Below are 22,775 nucleotides of genomic sequence, written 5' to 3' on the forward strand. Positions count from 1 at the left end.
TGAGGAGCGTTGCAGGAGCTCCACCGAAGGAAACAGGAGATAGCAACACATTAATGGACAAGCATCGAACGTGGTCGTTAAGTAGACTAGATCTTGATGATGAGGAAAGGGATAATAGCCATTCCAGTTGGGGTATAATGATGTCAGACAAAGAGAGGGAGGAGAATGAGAAAACACGAAGAGAAGACACATGCAGTTTATCAATAGATCTAAACATAGAGGGGTAAAATGGTCCAATTTCCAAGACCTGAAAGAAAAAACACCAGAACCTATACCATATTCTGAATGGCCACCGGCACAGTTGTGTAGTGCAGGGTATATGTCCCCACCTTATGTAAGTAGGTTAATGTCACTGCCAGGAAGAAGACAAATAGGTGAAACTAGCCCCACATTGAAGACACAAAGTGTAGAGGGATATGATGTTGGACCAGGATTTACACAATTCCCGTTATTAGAGAGAGGGGGAGGACGTCCACAATATATTATGTGGCCACAAATGGACAAAGAAATTTGAATTGTAAATTACCTAGTTTGACTACAGATGTGGGGAAATGGATTCATGAGTTAGAAAGAATGACAGCGGGAATGCTGCTAGCAGTGGGTCATGTAAAAGGCCTACTGACAGCTATTCTAGGGGAGTGTGCTGATGACATTTGGAAACTAGCAGGCTATGCGAGTGTAACAGCACAGAACATGACACATGATGGAGCACCATTTAATATTGTAGGGCAGACATATGGAGGGTGCTAAGAGTACAATATCCTGACACATCAGACATGGGTGTGATTATGATAAGGAAAATGGGAGAGAATAAAGATCCTGTTGCTTTGATTCAAGAGATTTAGGATCGTTGGCGTCTCAAGATGAGAGAACTGTGGGATAAAACAGTGGCATTATTTTATCATATTTTATGTCAGTGATTGCCTGAGCCAGTGCAACAGCAGATGAAGAAACAGGCAGGGATGGAAGCAAAGCTGTGGCCAGAAACACAGTTGACTATTGTACATCATTGTCAATTGCTGCAAGAGAAAAATAAGAAGGAAACTGAGAATAGAAAGCTGGAGGAAGCAAAGATTGTCCAGAAGAAATTGTCAAAGTTCGCTATAGAAGGAGCAGTATTGACAAGTGGTGAAGGCGTGGCCACACAAGAAGTATAGTCAGCACAGCAAAGAAACGTAATGCACCATATGGATCAAAGTGTGTACAACGTTTGGCCATGAGGTAGAGGGAATGGACCTAGAGGAGGACGAGGTGGATTTCAAAACCCACAAGGGGGAGGAGGATTTAATGTGGGACAACCACAGCAATGTTGGAATTGTGAGAGAACAGGACATATAGCGTGAATGTGTAGAAGTAGAGGAGGAGGCATGCAACAAAATTGGCAGGCTCCAAGAGGAGGGATGGGCTATTCTCCACAATTCAATACAGATTCACAGGAATATTATGCCCAAGATGACACACAATATCAGACAGGCATGCCACAAACACAGCAAATGCAGCAGATCCAAAAGCAAACACAGTCGCCACAAGGGCAACCACAGCAAGTACCATACAGTAGGGCTGGACAACTTCCAACCCTGGGTGAGCTCGCTCTCACTCCCCTCGACGGGTTTCAATTCACTCTCATCAGTAATTTATGTTTCTTTCATTAAGTAATCCACCATTCTTGGTATGATATTACAAATGTTTCAATTGTTTATTTATTCCTGGCCAATCAGTGTTTCAAAGTTATTGCCAATGCATTTCGGACCTCCGTCCATCTTCAGGGCTATCAACACTATTATTTACCAATCAGTGACATTCCCATCATCATGACCCATTCCCAATGATTCACCAAAAAGTGAAATTAATAAAGTATATACATGCACATACCAGGTTAAAGTTGTGTTCCATCATGGCGTTCAAATCAATATGACAAATCAAAAAATACAAAAACATCCATTATAGATCATTGTTAAGCCTCATTTCACAATATGATTTCATAATATAACAAAGGCTTTCTACCTGTTTGGCTTTTTGTCCCCAGAGTGTAGGTTCATCTCTGTTGTCAGTATCCTTATCTAGCGCATGTTCTCTGAAACAGATATTTATATGTATGTATAGTTATTTCCTCGTCTGTGGTCTCCACCCTCCTGTATTTCCACTTAGCCTCCTCCTCCGTAGTGCTTACCTCTACTCTCCTGCTCTCCGTATGCGCCAGCTATCCGAAAAGAGCTGCCGCCACTCGTAATAGCGTTTATAGACGCTACTCATTCTCACGCATGCGCGCAACTGCGCGCAATGTCGTATTACGTTTCACTAATCTACTCCGCGCATGCGCGGATGTGTCTTCTCCACAATTCGGAAGTGTATTGCATATATCTGCTCATGTGCCTGTCTGTCTATTTTAGTAGACTTGACTCTGAGACTCAAGGTCTATTTGGTTACGCAACAACTGGTACTCACTATGAAATCACATCTATTTAATGTGCATACATTCGCATTAACAACTTGGATCATGGGGACCCCCGCTTACGCTGTGGTCCCATTGGTAGTGTCTCTATATTGTGTAGTGTGTAAATGTAAATGGTATGCTTATCAAAATATTAATTATATATCAAACAACTGCCATTACAACTTTAATCACTTTAACCGGAGAATCCCTTACCGGTGGGTCAATTTTCAATACATACTCCCAAAGGGGGGTGTTAGTAAGTGAAAGAGTCCACTGTTAGGCAGTGATTAGCTGCCTTACGTCCCACAGGGAAATAAACCCCTGCGGGACATACCGTGAACTCCAACATTAAACACATTCATTGTCCATTGCTGGAGTTCACGGTATGTCCCGCAGGGGTTTATTTCCCGCATGCGTGAGAATGAATAGCGTCTATAAACGCTATTACGAGTGGCGGTAGCTCTTTTCGGATAGCTGGCGCATACGGAGAGCAGGAGAGTAGAGGTAAGCTCAACGGAGGAGGAGGCCAAATGGAAATACAGGAGGGTGGAGACCACAGACGAGGAAATAACTATACATACATATAAATATCTGTTTCAGAGAACACGCGCTAGATAACGATACTGACAACAGAGGTGAACGTACACTCAAAAAAAGCCAAACAGGTAGAAAGCGTTTGGTATATTATGAAATCATATTGTGAAATGAGGCTTTACAATGATCTATAATGGATGTTTTTGTATTTTTTGATTTGTCATATTGATTTGAACGCCATGATGGAACACAACTTTAACCTGGTATGTGCATGTATATACTTTATTAATTTCACTTTTTGGTGAATCATTGGGAATGGGTCATGATGATGGGAATGTCACTGATTGGTAAATAATAGTGTTGATAGCCCTGAAGATGGACGGAGGCCTGAAATGCATTGGCAATAACTTTGAAACTCTGATTGGCCAGGAATAAACAATTGAAATATTTGTAATATCATACCAAGAATGGTGGATTACTTAATGAAAGAAACATAAATTACTGATGAGAGTGAATTGAAACCCGTCGAGGGGAGTGAGAGCGAGCTCACCCAGGGTTGGAAGTTGTCCAGCCCTACTTTATGGATATTGTTTAGAACCTAGTGCCTAGGCTCAAGGGTGAGCCCCCACAATTGACGGCAACATAAGTAACAAGTAGAAATTTAAGCAGTGCCCACCCCATCTCATAATTGTATATCAACCACAGCAAGTACCCATGCAGGCACAACTAAGCACAGAAACAGTAACCACAGTATGCATCAATGTGACAAGCGACAGTGCCACAATAGATGGCGAATACAAGAGCCCCACAAGTATCCACACCCAGGATAGGGAGTGTGGCAGTAGTGGGAGGGAATCCTTTTACAGGTACAGGGATACGCTTATATCCACAATAGAAAAGCCCACAGGGCGACTTGATGTGTTCAGTACTATCAGTGACACCAGACCCACAAGAGGAACCAAGAGTCAAAGTAACAATAAGAAGCAAGAAATTGTTGTTCCTCGTGGATACAGGAGCAACTCGTTCCTGTGTTCAGGAGGGAAAATACCCAATGTCTGGGATCCCCTTTAATGCACAGGGATTCTCTGTGGCCACAAGTTTGGTCTATTTAACTGACAAATTACCACTTTCTATAGGTGAGCATGACATGTCCATGGCACTATTGTACTCTCAGCAGACACCAGTTAACATTTTAGGGCATGGCTTGATGACAAAATTAAACATGATGATAGCTTTTACTGACAAAGGGATAGTGTGTTCGACTTCAGGGATACATTATCTAAATGTGAGAGAGTTTATACTATCTTTTACAGGCCAAAAAGCATTACGAGGGGTCCCTTTAGCTACTGATTTCTTTTTGTTTGGAGTAAATATTCTGTTGACATGGCTTCCCAGACTGACAGGGAATATATTGAGAATACCTGATGAATTTTTGTTTAGACAAGAAATACCGATGGATGATGAGGAGGGTCAGGTCGTTCCCATAGAGATAGAGGCAGCAGTGGTAAATCAAAAAAGGGTGGTTGTTCATGGGAGATATGATGAAGGACGATAATGGATAACAATAATAGCCCTTAAGGAAGGATACAGACTGACAGACTTGACAGACGAAGTCTTGTGCAGAGATGAATATTAGGATGAATAATTAGCTTTGTTCATAAGTCTCATTTATTGGATGAAAATTGAGAATAGAGAGATAATACAGAGAATGGCTTTGGTAAAAAAGAAACCGTCATTTTTTCAGGAGATTTCACAAAAGTGCCAAGCATCTTACGGACCAGTAGTCCTTATGACGTGGGTCTATTGAGTGGAGCAGGGGCAGTTAAAATGAAGCTTAAACCATTAGCAATTTTGCCACTTGCAAAACAGTACCACATGCCCAGAGAAGTAGATGACGGCATAGTTGAGATAATTTCCGCTTTAATGAAGCAAGGAATATTGGTGCCATTAGAGTTTCCATGTAGAACGGCTGTGTATACAGTGAAGAAATCAACTGGGGCCTTGTGGAGATTTATTCAGGATCTCCCGCCCCTTAAACAATATTGTTGAAGCAGAGTTTCCTTTGGTTCCAAACCCTGCTACAATAATATGCAACATCCCTGCTAACGCCAAATATTTGACAGTAATAGATTTAAAGAATGCCTTCTTTTCAATTCCCCTTCATGAAGACTCAAAGGATTTGACTTAGTTTTCGTATGGAAATCAGCACCTAAAACATATGAGACTGTCTTAGAGGTACTGGGAGTCTCCATCATTTTGTAATGGAGTCCTTCAGGTGGACCTAGGTAACATACAACTTGAGAGCACAATAATACAGTATTTAGATGATATAGTAGTATGCAGTGAGACAGAGAAAAGATGCACAAAAGTCTCAGTTCGACTAATGACAATACTAGCAGAAAAAGGATACAAAGCAGTCAGAAGAAAAACGACAATATTGTCAGGAAGAGATCCTGTACATAGGACAGCTCAACTCTCAAGAGGCGAGAAAACTGACACCTGAGAGAGCAGAAGCAGCCATGAAAGCTCCAAAACCTGAGACAGTAAGAGAAATGCAACAGTTCTTAGGCTTATGTAATTATTGTAGGGCCTGGGATTTTGATTACAGTACATATATTCAACCACTTTTAAAAGGACACAAAGAAGCACAGATAGGTAAACGTAAAATGACATGGACAGATGACATGATTGAAGGGTTCGAAGAGTTGAAAGAAGCAATTTGCACAGCCCCTGTGTTAGGAATACCAGACTATAAGGAAGAGGTTTACCTATTCTCGCATTCAAACAGGGAAGTGATGACAGCAGTACTTATACAGAAGACAACATTAGGACATGGACACAAACCATTAGCCTATTATAGTGGGATTCTAGACCCAGTAATGAAAGGACATTATGCTTGCAAACAGGCATTAGCTGCTGCTGCTGCTTTCGCGATTGAAAAAGCTACTAATATTACAATGGGATGCTCAATAACATTATTTGTCAAGCACTCCTTATTTGCCATTTTGGAGAAACTCAAAAGTACATTGACTACTCAAAGAGCATCTGGATACAAAGAGATTATTTCAAATCCAGCAATCAAAATGGTTAGATCTAGAATAGTGAATCCAGCAACATGTAAAGCAGAGCAAGTAGATAAGGAGGACTATGTACATGATTACACTACCAATATTGACTTCTAAGATGATATTCCCCATACTAGAGAAAATGCTCTCAGAGGGGCATGGGGAGTTCTATTTATTGATGGGTCTTCAAAAATGTATCAAACAAGTGGTGAAAGGCATACTGGGACGGCAGTTGTGAAGTTAAAAAAGAATGGTGAATTCAAAGTAGTGCAAGTGTGAGATTGCCTTCACATTGATCAGCACAGGCTGCAGAATTAGTGGCACTCATCGCCGTGCTTCAGAGATTTGAAGATGAGGAAGTGACGATGTAATCTGAATCTGCCTACGTGATGACAACCGTACACTCAGGGCTGTCACATTGGAAAAGGAGGTGTTTCCTCTGCGCAGACGGCACTCCAGTGCAACATGCGTCCCTTTTGGGCAAGCTCATTAAGGAACTAAAGCTCCCATCGGATATTGCCGCGGTGAAATGCACAGCCCATACAAAAGGGGCAGACCTGATTTCTCACGGTAACAAAGCCGCAAATGTAGCCAAAAGAGCGGCAGTTTTTCCCAAAATTTCAGATTTTGAATTACAAGATGTTAAGAAAGGGTCATAACGATGCATGATAATGCAGCAAGGATTTAATACATTATCCATTGTACACTTAATTGAGCTGCAAGGTCGAGCTCCACAGGAAGAGCAGAATTTATGGAAGAGACAGGGAAGTTCTTTATCCCCCAGTGAGGCTATATGGAGACAGGGCAGCACTGGAAAGCCAGGTATGCCTCTAGCATTATTGAAGGTGGAACTGGAGCAGCTTTACTATGCCACGCACACCACCAGAGAGAGTCTTGCTACAATGATTACAGAAGACTGGTTCACACCAAAGTTGTTAGAACATGTTGCACAGTTTATTGTAAATTGCATTGTGTACCACAAATGTACAGCAGGGCTCACCTTGTGAACAGTGCGAGGAGCAATCCCTAGACCCAATGGTCTGTTTCAGAATCTACATATAGATTATGAGCATATGTTACAAGTATGCAACAGTTAAAGATACATGCTAGTGATAGTATGTCCTTCTTTCAGATAGATTGAGGGAGATCATTGCATGCACTCTGATGCCATATGCGCTGCCCAGTTTCTCGTGCGTGAGGTTTTTCCTAGATAGGGTGTGTGCGAAGTCCTGTGGTCTGATAATGGGCCACATTTTGTAAATGAATTGTTTGAACAAATAATGTTTCTATTAGGAATAAAACACAAGTTTTCCTCCACCTATCACCCAGAGGTGAATGGTGTCTGTGAGAGACTAAACGGAACTCTCAAAGAAAAGAAAAAATCAAAATTACTCTGAAGAAGGGATGGCTACATTGCCAACCCCTTGCTCTGTTTTCCCTAAGAAACCAGCCTGGCTCAGATCACCACATAACTCCTCATGAGTTGGTGACTGGACGCCACATGAGGGCAGCACTTGCTCCTCTCACTCGAATAAAAATGGATGTCCATAGTCTAGAGAATACATTAGGAGATGAAATGCATGATTATTTAACAAATGGGACCATTGGTGTTTCTTTTAGTTCTTAACAGATAGAAAATCAGAGGGTAGGGTTGAAGAAGATTGACTTTTCTAAATCAGCCTAGTTTGAACCATGGGGACCAACTACTAGTACAGAGGTTTTTTCATACTTGGAACAAGCCCCGTTTTGAGGGACTGTATCTAATAGAGGAGGTCACTCCTACAGCCGTGAAACTTCAAGGGAGAAGAACCTGGCTAACATAAAGCTCTACAAAGGAGAGACCTCGACCTCTCCGGCAACCGCTGACAGTGAAGCAAGAGAAGTAGTTGCACACATGCAGACCAAGGCAAAGACAAAGAACCCGTGGACTAAAAACATTCTGGAACAAGTTGACATTTCCTAAGTTTAATAGGAAACAAATGGACTTGCTGAAGTTCCAGAAATGTTTTCAGTTGAACAAAAAATTCACTATATATTGAAAATAAGATACAAACATTTTATAGCACACTTTATGCTTCCTGAAACATTGCACACATTTCTGCATGATTTTTGTGTATACAGACTCCGAACACATCCAGCTCTAGTGCACAAAAGTAGACATTGTTGTATTGTTTGGAAATCCTAAACACAGTCCTATCATTTGCAGAGTTATTATTGCAATCATAATTCAGTTTCTGTTATAACAAAGTGCAAGCTTTTGAAAAGTGATTGAAGGTGAATAATTGAATTTAAAAATGGGAATCCTTCATTATACAAAACACACATTGCTAACAAGAAGACTGTCTACCCCAAACGAGATAATGTGGCATCTCAATACTATGGCAACTACATTTTGCCTCATGTGTTATCTTTATTTTCTTAGGCTCTTCACATTTCGTGACATATTGTTTCATAATTCAAATGAAGTATCCCAGGGTGAGACACAAGTGATATTTTTACTGATTGTCTGATTGTAACAAATTGTCTGACTAAAAAGGGATGCTGTGGAAGATAATGAAGATATAAATTCGTATCTTGATAATTCGGCCCATTTAAACATGTGGTATCAACACATGAATAAAGTGGGGAGAAGGACATCAGATGGAAGCGATTACGTATGTTCCATTATACCCTATGGTATGGGAGCATCTAAAATATTCATAGCAACAGAAGTACCAGTAAAAAAGGCACACTGCCTGATGCACTTTGCACTTTTCGCTTTGCCTAACCAGAGGACAATACCAAAGCAAGATAACATCATTGGTATTGGTGAATAAAGTGACATCCCAAAGGGAAGAAAATTATATACAAGAGACGAAGTCAAGGGCAATGCAAGAGACTATGAACCGAATAATACAATACGAGCATCCTGGAATAAATGGAGCATGATTCAGATTCGAGGAAAATCAATGTTACAGTGCAAAAGTAAGGAAAGGAAAGAAGTACCACAATTCTGGGAAAGAGGTCAACTACGAATCAAAGGAACAGTCCTTACCCCTAAGGGATGGGCTGATGGACTGATTGTGTGCAAGGCAATGGCATTATTAGGACAATGGGAAGCAGTTGTGGTTAATGCAGAAAAATAATGCAAGGAGTAATGGCCTAAGATCACATGGTTGTTGTCATAACCTGCTTCATCCCACCATCATTGCAATCTACCTTAACTAAGGGCTGGAGACTGCCTTGGCATCTATCACAACACCAATACCAGAAAAAACTACATTTCCCGGCATTCCCGAGTCAAGGAGGGTCACGTGACTTGCATACTACGTGCTTCCCTTCCTCATCGCTGTGCAGCTACATGTACAGGAGGGGAACACTAACCTAGTGCTCCTTAACTGTTGACCTTTGCCTTCGAGTTGAGTCGCGCTTATTTCTTGTGGATTCCTGGTATCCTGACTTCGGATTGCCTTTTTGACCTCTGTATTTGGATTGCCGTTTTGATCTCCCGACGACTGCTTCCCCTTCTGATTTTGATCCCCTTGGTTACCAGACCTCTGGCCATCTGCCCAACCTCGCTCCTTGCCTTGCCCCATATTGAGTCACAGAACTTCCTGGATCTTCCATTCTGCTTCCAGTTTCAAAGCCGCGCACACACCCGATCAGTCTCTGTGCAGCCGCCGTGTGTCGGTGTAGGATAATTCTCACAGACTACGTTATTCCAACATTGACCGCGGACCTTACTCTTTTGCTGCTTCCTTTTCTCACTTCTGAAGTACCCTTCAATTGCATCACTTTGGGACGCTCTGCTGCTTTGGGGATTCTTTCATTTTGGGATGCACTGCTGCTATAAGGGATATTACTTTGGGACGCTCTGCTGCTACAATTTGGATTGTGCTTTCTGGAACAGTTAGTTGCGCCCTCGTGCCGTTCGGGTTAGCTGAATGGGACCTTTTGCTTCTGGGAACTAATTGGAATCCTACATTCACTCACAGCACTACTTCCTATTTTCAAGTAGGTTCTTTGCCTTTCCACTAACCACACCAGGTAAGAGCTGGATTATTGAGGGAGGTGCGGTGGGGTATTGTGGATTCAGTACATGTACAGTGAACCTGTGATCTTTGTCTTTTTGCCTTAGCTCTGTTGCTGCTCATGACTTTTCACACAAGTCCCTGGCCTATCAGGTGTTTATATAGTCCTGCAAGCCGCACTCTTGGGGGGAAGGTTTTTCTGTCTACGGTCTACGTTCCAGCAAACTACCGATCCCTGAGAGTATACAATCTCTTAGTGGGGGCTTTACTGGTTGTTACCGCCACTGGATCACGACAATTGTTGATGAGGGGGAACCATTGCAGATATTACCCCTGAAGAATGTGCCCCTATGCTTCAGAAATAATGCCTTGATAAAAGTTGGAGAACACCTCAAGTGTGGTTGTTTTTTTGACATACTAGACATGAAGGAAGGAACAGCAGTCCAGTTTAAGATACCGGCTTGTAAATCTAGCAAGGCCATGAACTGTACATTTACTTCAGCTGCTCCTAGGGCATGGAATGCCTTACCACCTGACCTAAGAGAGAATTGAGCTCCACTCCATTATTTAGAAAAAGGCTGAAAACCCTTTTATTCAGATAAAGTCTCCTCCTGCTGGTGCCCCTCTCTTTTTTATCATTTTGATCTGAGTTCTAAGACTCATTCGTATCTGTGCATGTTTATCTTGTTGCTGATATGTTCCTTATGTTTTCTTGTGTGCCTTAAGCCTCTGGGTCCAAGGTGTGCGTTATAAATGGTCAAAACCTAAAGGAAAGTAAATTACAGTAGGTATCATTCCAATACTGCACCGGGTGTATGAGAGATGATATGCACTCAGACAATCGTATCGAACAGAAGTTGTAGCAGGAAGATTTCAGACACCACTGAACATCGAAGAGCTGTAAAGAAAATATGACACGTGAAAAGTGATGTCATAAGGAGGAAACAAGATGATGCACAGAAACAATATAAGAAACTAAGTAAACATATATACGAGTGAGGAGAAATCATATATACAGAAGATAAGTAACCAAATGAGTAGTAAATGTATATACACAGAAATGCAAGGTAGATGAGTCACATAAAAGCTTGCTGCAGTAGAAAATATAACACGGGTAAAGTGGCCAAATTGAAAAGATAGACGTCGGCTCTGAATAATAGTAAACGAGAAGCCTGAAGGAGAAAGAACAGAACTGACGGACGCTGGAAAATGGATTTGTACACCAACAAAGGATAGCTGTTGGCCAGAAATCAAGGATGCCACAGCAAGAAGCAAACTGCAGAGCACAAAGAGAGTAAACAAGGATAAGCAATATATGCGGGACATGTTTCTCTTAGATTAAGAAAGTGAGCAAAGATTTGTGAATGCCAATTATTGTACAATTAAAGGTGGTGTGGGGGTACAGGCGAAAATGGATTTGCAATTACGGTACATTAGACAAAGTATCCTTTGTAGATTGTACTGGTCACCGTCCAATATGGCTAAATTGGGGCTTTTAGATACTGATTCTTCTTGGGGTTGTGGATGTAGCGGGGGTTCCCTGATGCATATGCTGTGGGGATGCTCCAGAGTATCTGATTTTTGGTCTGCTGTCTTGGATAGACTAGATATCGTGGTGGAGGAGAATCTCCCACATACTTTCACTTCTACAATCTTGTTATCCAATGGAGGGAGGGGGGATAGAGCCAGGGATAAAACAGATGGGATAAATAGGGTTTTGGTGCTAGCGGCAAAGCAAATATTACGTGTTTGGAAGACAAGAAAGAAGCCTAAGGTGGAGGAGTGGTTGTTGGATGTACAGACCTTGTCGAATTATGAAAAAGTTATATTCTTGAAACAGGGAAGGGAGGGTCGCTACTCTCGGATATGAGGACCTTTTAACGATTTATACGGCTATACAAATGTGTCTGATTTTGGCTGTTTGTTGTTTTGATAGGGAGGGAATGTGCTGTGGAGGTTTGAGGCTGCGAGTTGTATGTATTATTGTTGTCTTGTCTTGTTTGTTGAGTTTATAGTTTAATTATAAGATTGTGAATAGTGTTTAGTTTTAATGATTGGTTGCTGTATTTTTATGCATTCTGCTGGATTTCTGTATTACCCAAATTTTGTTATGAATTTTGCAATTTGATTGTAATTTAGTGTCATTGAAATGCATTTGTTGATTAACTTCAAACTATTAAATAAAATGGTTAATCTGATCTGAGGTCGTAGTCGAGGGAGCCGCGTGAGTTCCGTGGGGCGGCCGTGCCTCGGGCCCGGGGCCGCGCAGGGGGGGGGTTAGCCCCTGGCACAGCCCCACGCCTTCCGGCAGCGGCCGCTCGTGCACTTTCCTGATCTGCTGAGGCCGAGGACCCGCCTGGTCGCGAGGCCCGCACTCCGGGGCTGTCCCGCGGCGGCAGCTGTGGGACCCCACATACAGCCACACACGGCACGGCCTGGTGCCCCGGGGCAGGGGCGGAGGCGCGCCAGGCTTTTTCAAGGCCCACCGCCACCTCCAACTGCCCACCGCCGGGGCCCGCGCGGCCGGGTCCAGAGGGATCCCGCGCCAGTGCTCATCGGGGTCTGACCTTAGGGGGACGAAGGGAACGGGGTCCCTGCGACAGCCCCAGCTGCGCCCCGGGGAGGGAACCCCGGGGCGATTGACGTTCAAGCGACCCTCAGACAGGCGTAGCCCCGGGAGGAACCTGAGGCCGCAAGGTGCGTTCGAAGTGTCGATGATCAATGTGTCCTGCAATTCACACTGATTTTCGCAGCTAGCTGCGTTCTTCATTGACGCGCTAGCCGAGTGATCCACCGCCAAGAGTCACAGGCAACTTTTTGTTTGGTTCCAGACTTCGGCCCGAACCTTCCGGTGCAGGAGAGACCGGGGGGTAGGCAGAGTCGCCCGTCTGGGCCGCCGCGGGCGAGACACAGCCCGGCGCCCCATCTAGCTGCCCCACTTGGGAGTCGGCCGAGACCATCGGGGGTTTTAAGAGAAAACAAAAAATAAAATCCAGGCGCTCAGCCCTGGAAGCCTGCGCGGCGGCAGGGCTTCCCACCCCGATGGAGACAGGCCGCTCCGCCGCCAGCCCACCCGGCCCGATTCCTGCTCAGCCTACCCCCAACCCCGACCTCCTCTGCCGCTCCCCTTGCGGGGAACCGGATGGAGAGGCGGGCCAGAGTCGACATGGGTGGGGGGGTCGGGTGGGACCGTTAGAGTCTTCAAACCGCAGCCCGGCCGCACGGGGCCGGGCTCCAGGTACCTGGTCGAGAGGGAAGGTCGCCCGCTGCGCCGGCGGGCCTGGCAATCGCTCACCCACACGGACGTGGGCGGCCGGAACCTCGACGTCCGCCCGTCGAGTACACCTGGCTGCGCCATGGCTCGGGGCTCGCCCGGCGTGCCGGGCCCCTGTCTGCCCTGGGGAGGCGTCCCTCGAGAACGGCCAGACTTCCCTTGGCTCCCGGCTGCTCTCACTCGGGGGCTTCCCTGCCGACCTGGGTGCACCCCCTCGGACGCCCGGCCCGCTGGCGGGTCGGGGTGGAGGAGCGCACCCCCGCCCGGCACGGCAGCTCAGGGGCCGGCTCGGTGAGGAGAGATGCAAGGGGGGCCCGCTCGGGGCGGGCCTCTCTCTCCCCCTCCGGTCGGCTGGGGACGTCCCCCGGCGGGTTAACCCAACCCCACCGGGGCATCCCCGTCCGTCTGCTGGGTCGGGGACCCCCCTCCGGCGGAAGGGGTCCCGTTCCCCGGGCTGTGGGTCATGCACGTCTGGGACGCAACCGAGGTCGGGCCCGTGGCTCTCCCTCCGGCTGCTCCGCCATTAATGATCCTTCCGCAGGTTCACCTACGGAAACCTTGTTACGACTTTTACTTCCTCTAGATAGTCAAGTTTGACTGTCTTCTCGGCGCTCCGCCAGGGCCGTTGCCGACCCTGGCGGGGCCGATCCGAGGACCTCACTAAACCATCCAATCGGTAGTAGCGACGGGCGGTGTGTACAAAGGGCAGGGACTTAATCAACGCGAGCTTATGACCCGCACTTACTGGGAATTGCTCGTTCATGGGAAATAATTGCAATCCCCAATCCCTATCACGAACGGGGTTCAGCAGGTTACCCGCACCTGTCGGCGAAGGGTAGACACACGCTGATACGTTCAGTGTAGCGCGCGTGCAGCCCCGGACATCTAAGGGCATCGCAGACCTGTTATTGCTCGATCTCATGTGGCTGAACGCCACTTGTCCCTCTAAGAAGTCGAACGCCAACCTTGGGGGTCGCGTAACTAGTTAGCATGGAGGAGTCTCGTTCGTTATCGGAATTAACCAGACAAATCGCTCCACCAACTAAGAACGGCCATGCACCACCATCCACAGAATCGAGAAAGAGCTATCAATCTGTCAATCCTTTCCGTGTCCGGGCCAGGTGAGGTTTCCCGTGTTGAGTCAAATTAAGCCGCAGGCTCCACTCCTGGTGGTGCCCTTCCGTCAATTCCTTTAAGAACGCTCAAAGGTGCTACTGCACAAGACAGTTTTGAATACCGAACAAATAGAAGAGAAGGGCAAAGAGGGCGCAATTCTGCTCTCATGAAATATCAGCTTGGGGAAACCTGTAACCAACAATGCCAACAGCCAAGAGACTGTAAAGAAGAGATAAAAGGGCAAAAAGGATGCAATTCTCCTCTCATTAAATATCAATTTGGGTTAACATGTACCCACATTGCTAACTTTCAAGAGACTATGAAGTCATCCAAACATTGTACAAACATCCTCACATGGGATATTGGTGTGGAGAAACTTGGAATAAGGATTGCCACTAGCAGAAAATACATTTTACATGTGTAGGAGGTTACACTCCGTCCTGGCAGGCAAGTAAACCAGGAAATACATATTTGCTTTGAAGAAACATGGCTGTGGTGAAAGGTTTTGTGGAAAGAGACTATTCACTTTATCATCCTGACAAACATTTGTTGTTCTGTCCTGACAAAGGTATTCCACATAAAGAATAATTTTGATGTACTTATAACCAATCTACATTTTGGGAAGAATGCTTTGTGGAAGAAACTGTTATTTTGGTTTTGAACAAGTGATTTGTAAAAGAGACATTTACTTTACCAATTGGAAAGATGTATTGGATGGAAAAGACATGTTTCATTGAACTGAACAGAATTTCATTGATATGATATGATATGATATGATATGAAATGGAATTTATAACGCGCCTATACACAAGTGTTTCAAGGCGCGACGAGGCAAGGGAGGAGAAACAGAGGGAAGAAAGAGAGCAATCCTACTAGGCCAGGTGACATTGAGATCGCGCAGGTACAGGGGAGAAGGGAAGGGGAAAAGTGCAGGGGGAAAGGGACGGGGGCAGTGCAGTACATAGGATAACAGTAAATAAATAAGACAATAAATAAAAGTGCGGCCAGCTGGTGACAAGTGCAAGGGTAAGAACAGACATCATGGGTCAAGTGCTAGTAGGGGCTGTAGGGGGGCAGTGCAGGTGTGCAACTGGCGGGGAGGGGACCTGGGCCCGAGGTCAGAGGGTAGCCCGGTAACCAGTGCAGTTTCAAATTCAGCCAGGAGATCAGAAGGGGAGAGGAGGAGAGAAAGCAGAAGCTGAACTCGTTCAAAAGTCTTCCTGAATTTATTCAGGGGAAGGGAGTCAAACCCTGGTCACAAAGATTTCTTTGTGAGAATTATAAGTTTGGACGTTTTTGTTGAACTGAAAACAGATACATTTACCTTATGCACTTTGGGTGTATTTGTTAGTGTGAGGGTCAGATACATTTGCACACAAGGTAATCTTTCTTTACTTTTAGTTTGCTAGGCAGGAGCATTCTCATCGGGATAGGGACAGATAGGCGTTTATTCTACTAGAAGTGCCAAACAGAGATTAAACGCAGACAGCGGAGACAGTCCCTTTCCCATGGTACCTTTACATAGTTAGAGTGAGTATGTGGGTGTAAGAGAGCCCTTTATTGGGGAGAGCCTGGTGATGAAGCGTTGGGGTTCGGGTTTGGAGACATAAAGATAGCACATTTGGTGACAGGGAAGCAGACATTGGTGTATATTAAGCCCAGTGGCTGAAAGAATACATACCTTCAGCGGCTGAAATGCTGAAAGTGTACATACTTAAAATAGGTTTCCATTGGGTCGGGGTGGTCAGAGTGTTCAGGGGTAGGGCATGAAGGTGGGTTTGGAGGATGCTCCTTAACTGGCTGGTAAGTAGAGTTGGAACCAGCGCTTAAGTACGTCGGTCATTGGACTGCTTTGATGCCCGAGGGTACAGCATTCCAGTGGTGAGGCATCGAGGTGACAGTGGGGTATATGGATTCAGTGCAAGGGTGGGGTGTTGAACAGGGAGGTTACTGAGGGTTAGAGAGCAGAGTGCCCGAGTAGGATAGCTGTCAGGTGGTACATGGCTAAGCTATGGATAGATATTAAGAAAAGGAGTAGAAACTGGAAGAGGGTGCGATTTTGCATAGAGGGCAGCCCAGCGTGGTAACAGTCCACCAAGAAGTGGGCATCTCTCGGTAGGTTGTAAAGGGTGCATATGGCGAGGTTGATTATTTTCTGTAGAGGAGTGAAAGAGTATAGGGGGAGGCCTAGTAGCAAGCTGGGACAGAGTCCAGTTTAACGAGGAGCAGGGTGGATATTTAAGTTTTAGCAGAGTTGGTGTGTGAGGTGTTTGTGAATCACCCTGCTATTTAGATGGTTGATCATGGATGCAGCAGTAGTAGCAGTGATCAAGTGTACGTTTATTGCCAAAGTAAACACCAAAGTTGTGAGCGTATGGTGACATGTTAGGGAGAGTGGCGTTGGCATTGGGGGCTGAGAGTCACTTGCATCAAGCTATGTAGTGCCATCCATTAATGGATGATTAGGAGGTCATTGGTGATAAGCACCAGGATCTCAGGGGTGAAGGAGGAAAAGGAGATGATGATCTTGGTGTAGTCAGCAAAGAGGGGATGAGAGAAGCTGAAGGAGGAAATGAGTTTACCAATGGAGGAGGTTTTTAGAGTGAAAAGGAGTGGGCCCTGGACAAATCCTTGTGGAACTCCAACTGGAAAGGGAGTATGGGAGGAAGTAAGAATTCCAGGGAATGGAGAAGGAGCAGTCAGACCCATTCAAGTGTGGTCTCCTTAAAGGCAAGTAAGGAGAGAATGTGGAGGTGGCATGGACAAACCACCATTTCAAAGGTGGTAAAGAGATCAAGTAGAATGAGGATAGACGGAACATCTGAGTATGATAAGAACGTTAGAGGCATGAGCAAGAGCAGTTTCTGTGAAGTCTCTACTCTGGAACCAAGACTGGAGGGAGTGGCATAAAGCATTTAGTAGCTGATGTGGTTGAAGACAATTTGCTCAAGGAGTTTGGAGTGAAGAGAGAGATGTCTGCAGAAAGGGATAGCTTAGGGACCCTGCGGTCAGCTTGACTTTTCATTTTGTTAATTGATGTTATAGATGGGAGCTGGAGTGGAGGGGTATGGAGAAGGTAAATTGGATGGTTGGGTGCTCTGAAGGTGGTAGCTCAAGAGAGAGTGCAGAGGAGTCAAGAGAAGGGCACTGGAAGATGAGATCTATTGAGCTACCACGAGTGTGGGTAGAGGGGTTTTATAGTTGACCAGAGAGTGTAGTCCAACTCTAGATGATGGGCCCTGATAAAGGTGGTGAGTTTAAGATCCCTTTAGACTGCTTCCCCTTTTTCCTTTATCGCTTCCCTTGTGTACTTTATTTTCTGTCCTGAACCAGGGGAATTCCCTGTCCTCCACCAACTGCCATGTTAATGTCTGGCCCACAGGTTAGACCCTTCTGTTCCGAGTTTCACCTTGGAGGCACGTGTCCTCTCCACCCTCTGCCTGCTCCTGCTTTTCTTGTCACTGTCTCTACCCGCTCCTGCCTCTGATGCTGCATGCTACTGCAGTGGCACCACCATTCCACCCAGCTCCAACTTAGCACTAGCGGGATCACAGGAACCTCGCCTCCAAGCGCTCCCAATATTGCTAATAGCCTATAACCTTTGGAAGCGGCCATTACTGGAAATGAACAGACGAGAGATGAAGTTAATGGCCCACTCATGCCTTTAACAGCTAGTATAGCCCATTCTTATATGTGTGCCTAAGTCTGTTATTACAGGACAGCATCTCCGATAGAGCAGAGGGGTTTAGTGGGGGTACGGGACCCGATATCGTCATGGTAGGAATATCGGCGATTGCTTCAGGAATATGTATTTCCATCGAACTCCCCTGATTTGCGTTTGAAGGCAGCATGCGTCCTGCTCCAACGGAGGCTTTGCTCTTAGCTTGCTCGTTTTTGTAAAGGTTAGATTTCACCCTTATGAAGCATGCGCCTTGAATGAGTAATGGCTCCCTTTCATGAGAAAAAAGGGTCGTTTCGCCAGTATTTGCTAAAGGACCGTGCCTTTGTTTCAGACCAGTACGACTGTGCGGCAGCGGGACAGATTGCATCTCGCGTTTCCTTTACCAGTGTGGAAAAAATACACTATTGTAAAAATGTTGTACTGCACAGCTTTTCACTGCCTTATTTGGGAAAGGGAATAACATATAGTAAATATGCAAGCTTTAATCGGGTGAGCGTTAATCGCATTTGCTACACAGTACTGTCCTGCGTAACACGCAGTGATAAAATCGTACCTCGCGCTGTAAATTTTTACGGCTCTTAAATGTAATAAACCCTTGCACGGGTGCAGGCTGGAGCCTTTCACAACGAGCCAGCACTTGGCGCCAGACTGAAAATGGGAAGGTGTTTATTTTATGTTACGTACAGGAGTTATCCAGCGTATTTAGTGCTAGAATAATGCTGAATCGTGCAAGGGGAGAGTAATATTGCAATTGTGGACACTGTTAGCTGTCACAATATAATTACAACACTCCATCTGCCATTATTTCCCTCTCTGTTGCTGTGCCATGCTCAATTAAACGGCCTTTTTTTTAAACTTCTGACTCCTATGCAATGCGACTCTTTTGCACGCCCCCTTTACCGCCTTACACCCCCCGGAATCGTCACCCCTCGCTTTAAGCTCTTAACGTGTTTGATCCTCTCACTGCTTGCGGTCATCTTAAATGTGTTCCTTTATTTCTGCTGTTATATGAACAAGAAACTGACCTCATCCCGACAAAAATATATTTATACACACACTATTACTTCCCGTGTGGTACTCTATGAACAAAAGGCTTAAGGCTAATTCGCCTATATAACAATGAATGTTGAACCCAAATACTCTGGATATCTGATTAGTTTGATATCTCAGGCTACCCCGAAGCATCCAGTGTTGCTGCCTTGGAGCAAAAAACAATACATAAAGAAAACTATTGTGATAGCTTGGTGGCTATTTATTAATTTTGCAGTGACCATTAGTGTGCATAATGAATTGCATCAGATAATATAAAACATACACTCTGGTGTTGGCAAGAAATAAACATTTTCAAACAAAAGCCATCCACAAGATAACGTCGGTGGTTGTATTCCTGCTATTTCAAAAATGGGCCGTATAACAATTACGTGTCCAATGAGACGTTTCGGCGGGCAGTGAAGGCTACCTTCATCTGATCCTGCGGATGTCGCTCTCTAAAGAGAAAAGGGGGGGTGATTTGGAAAGGATGCTCCAATGATCAATGTAACAAAGGAGAGAAACCGTGCAAGATATGCACGGGTAATGTGTGGAACTGTGGTAGCGTGAAACAAGTTCCTCCGTAGGGGCCCGAGACCAGTAGAGCGGGGGGTGAATTGGAACCCTACGTGTCAAAACTAGAAGGCTTCGGACAAGTTGTAAGTCATGTCCGAAGCTGGCGTGCGCGTCAAACAGTCAAACCCAGGAGCGGGTATGAAAGCAATGTAGAACCTATGGGCAAGTAGATCACTCCAGGGCCAGCACCAGAATGTAGCTGGAACTCCCGTCTCAAAACGGCATGTAGAATGAAGCCATCACTGAAGAGAGATGTCGGAGATGTATGCCGGTCCGCGTCCCGAGCCGTAAGTGCACGCCCCCTTTACTGCCTTGCACCCCCCGGAATCGTCACCCCTCGCTTTAAGCTCTTAACGTGTTTGATCCTCTCACTGCTTGCGGTCATCTTAAATGTGTTCCTTTATTTCTGCACCCACCAGTTTCGAATGGTCGGTCCATTCCTTGTATTTGCCTCCATTTTGAACGATGGTTCGGCTTGCTATTACCTCCATCGACCATGAATGGTTTAAACTCTTTTTATTTCTATCTATAACATATCCCAAGTTATTCCCTCTTTTGGATGCCATCCTCCTTCAGAAGTTATTCAAATATTTCTGTCTTCAATGAGCACATGCAGCTTTTTGCCCATTAGTATTGCCTTATTATTGCCTTATTTTGCTTCTTTTTACCTTGAATGGGCCCTCACCCCTTTCGGCTTCCAGCCATCTTGGAAGAGTATGGTTCCCTTTCTCTGACACATCTTCCTGACTCCGTTCACTTCTGTTTTCTCTTCTGTCCAATTGTGTGGTTTCTCATTTTTTCCCAAAGAGAAGAGGCGGAGATGCATATCGATGTGGACAGAAGTAGAGTAGAGGAGGAGGCAATAAGGAATTACCAAGGACGGTTCAGTCAAAGGAGGGAAAAAGAACCCCAGGTATATCACATGCCTGGTGGATCAAAGGGAAGGAGGAATGACCATATGGCGAACCATCAAGGAGGTTACAGAAGAATAGAGCATGAGGTCAAGTGTGCTAAGGGGAGCGGGGGGTGGGAAGAGGGAATAGAGAAGGTTTCCCAAGGCATGAGAGAGAGATTCATCTCTGAGGAGGAAGGCGAGGAGGAGCGGTTGGGAACCAGCGTCAAGTCCCAAAGGCCAGGAGTAGGGAAACCCTGATCTTGCCAGTCAGAGTAGCCCCCAGCGTGATGGAAGCTTTAGGGTGTGAACTTGGTGGCTCCCAGTTTCCTTAACATTGCTCCCATGGCTTGGATGGCAGCTGCCTGAGATGGTTGGAAGAGGATCTCCCACAGCAAAGCCAACAAAGGAGATGGAAGAAGATACCAAAAGGGGAAGTAAGGTGTGGAGGGGGCATTCAAACACCCTCATAATGTGATTTATTGACAACACTGAAGGATTACTGTGAGGGAGCCCGTGGAGTAAAATCATTTGATCCCACAGAGACTTTCATTGTTGCACCCCCAGGAGACGCCCTCCAGCTATTTCATTCAAGTTGATACTGTACCATGATAAAAACAGTGTCCCTCATCTATCATCAGTTGGCTTCTGGCATCATTCTGATACCATGGTGAGAGCAGAGATGACGTGTGTAAAAGGGTACTGGGTGCAAGGGGTAGGATGCTGAATGACATGCAATCACTTGGGAAGAAGGACAAAGAAGACTGTTGGAGTTAACAGGAGGAAAAATGTGAGGAGTAAGGAAGCAGAATGAGAAACATGCAAGGCAACTAGAACAGACAGGAATGATGAGAAGAAGTGAAAAGAAGAGCAACACACCTCCAATCATTGTTTAACAGACTGGGTGGCTGACAGTAGAAGGTTAGTGAAAACAGTTCCATGTTTTTATAACGACCCCCAAAATAACGACAAACATTTTAAACAACACTTCATTAACTCTAAATTTTCTTTTGGGGGGGTCTCACCCAACCCTCCCATTTCTACAGCCTTTTTACCCTCACCTGACTACCCCCACAATTTTATATGTTTTTTTTTTTTTTTACTTGATTTAACTGTTTTATCAGTCTTTACAAGGTTGATGAGCTTATTTCCCCTAGTTTGGTCTTTGCTTATTTCAATTGAAACCCCCTTTTTTGTTGTTTTTGTTTTGTTTTTTCTATTCTTTCTTTTTTCCATTGGTTACTTAGACCAAGTCAAGGCTCTGGATGAAGATCCCAACTGCTATGACGGCTTTCCTGTTGGCCCCGTTCATTAGGTGAGACCACCAATGTTTCTCGTTCGTGCTAAAGTAGTCTGTGAATAGGTGGCCAAGATGGGTCGTTCGTTTTGTCAATAGGCTGTTACATCCGAGAAGTAAGTGTCTCACGGTTTCACAGATGTTTGTCTGCTCACAAAATCTGCATCCCGATGCTCTGGTTTTATCTCTGATTGAAATGATTTTGTTTGTTTTAGGATGTTAGTTTTTTGTTTGGGAATTTCAGCAGGTATCTTACTGGTTCATTGAGCTTTTGGATGTTGACTGGCAAATGACTTGTGGATTTATACTTGACAGCCCGATCCTGAGTATTACACCAATCGTGTTCCTTTAATCTTCTCAATATTTCCATAGGGTTGTTGATTAGTTCAGTTTGCAAGCTTCCGATCTCTTCCAAACGTGTCAGGTTTTTTAGTGACCATTTAACTAACATTTTATTTGATCCCTTTGTTAGTTCTTCCTGGATGATTTCGTAGATTATTTCGTTTGAACTGTGGACATTCCTGAAGAGCATTAAGTTGTTAAGTTCGACTCTGGCTTCGAGTGAGGTTAGGCCTTGTTTCCCTCCTGATCAATGTTACTACTGTTGAAGGTGGGAGGCCCAACACCGCCCTCCAGAACAAACCTTCCAGCTTTCTCCAGATGCTCGTTGGTACCCCTGGCATGGCCTCTGCTCCATAAATGATCTCCAGAGGTACTTTTGCTTTATAGAAATTCAGAGCCGCTTGGATGGAAAAGCAACCAAATTTCTTATCGAGTATTCTCGTTTGGTTGATCAAACTTTTGGTCTTTGTACGCATGAAGTCTTGCATTGGTTGTTCAAGCTTGTTTTTGCTAAACATGACCCC

General features: G+C 45.0%; 1 protein-coding gene and 1 non-coding gene across 2 annotated transcripts in view; one reads left to right on the plus strand and one right to left on the minus strand.

The window, feature by feature from the left end:
* The window catches only part of SPAG16 (sperm associated antigen 16), a 2,683,085-nt gene that overhangs the window by 2,239,116 nt on the left and 421,194 nt on the right, over window positions 1–22,775 (plus strand). The gene's annotated exons all lie outside the window — the stretch shown is intronic.
* LOC138490932 (5.8S ribosomal RNA) lies at window positions 12,695–12,848 on the minus strand. Its single transcript, XR_011275818.1, has one exon. It is a non-coding gene; the product is annotated as a 5.8S ribosomal RNA (ribosomal RNA).

Source organism: Ambystoma mexicanum, chromosome 9, assembly GCF_040938575.1.
Source record: "Ambystoma mexicanum isolate Mex_15411 chromosome 9, UKY_AmexF1_1, whole genome shotgun sequence".
NCBI classification, from domain to species: Eukaryota; Metazoa; Chordata; class Amphibia; order Caudata; family Ambystomatidae; genus Ambystoma; species Ambystoma mexicanum.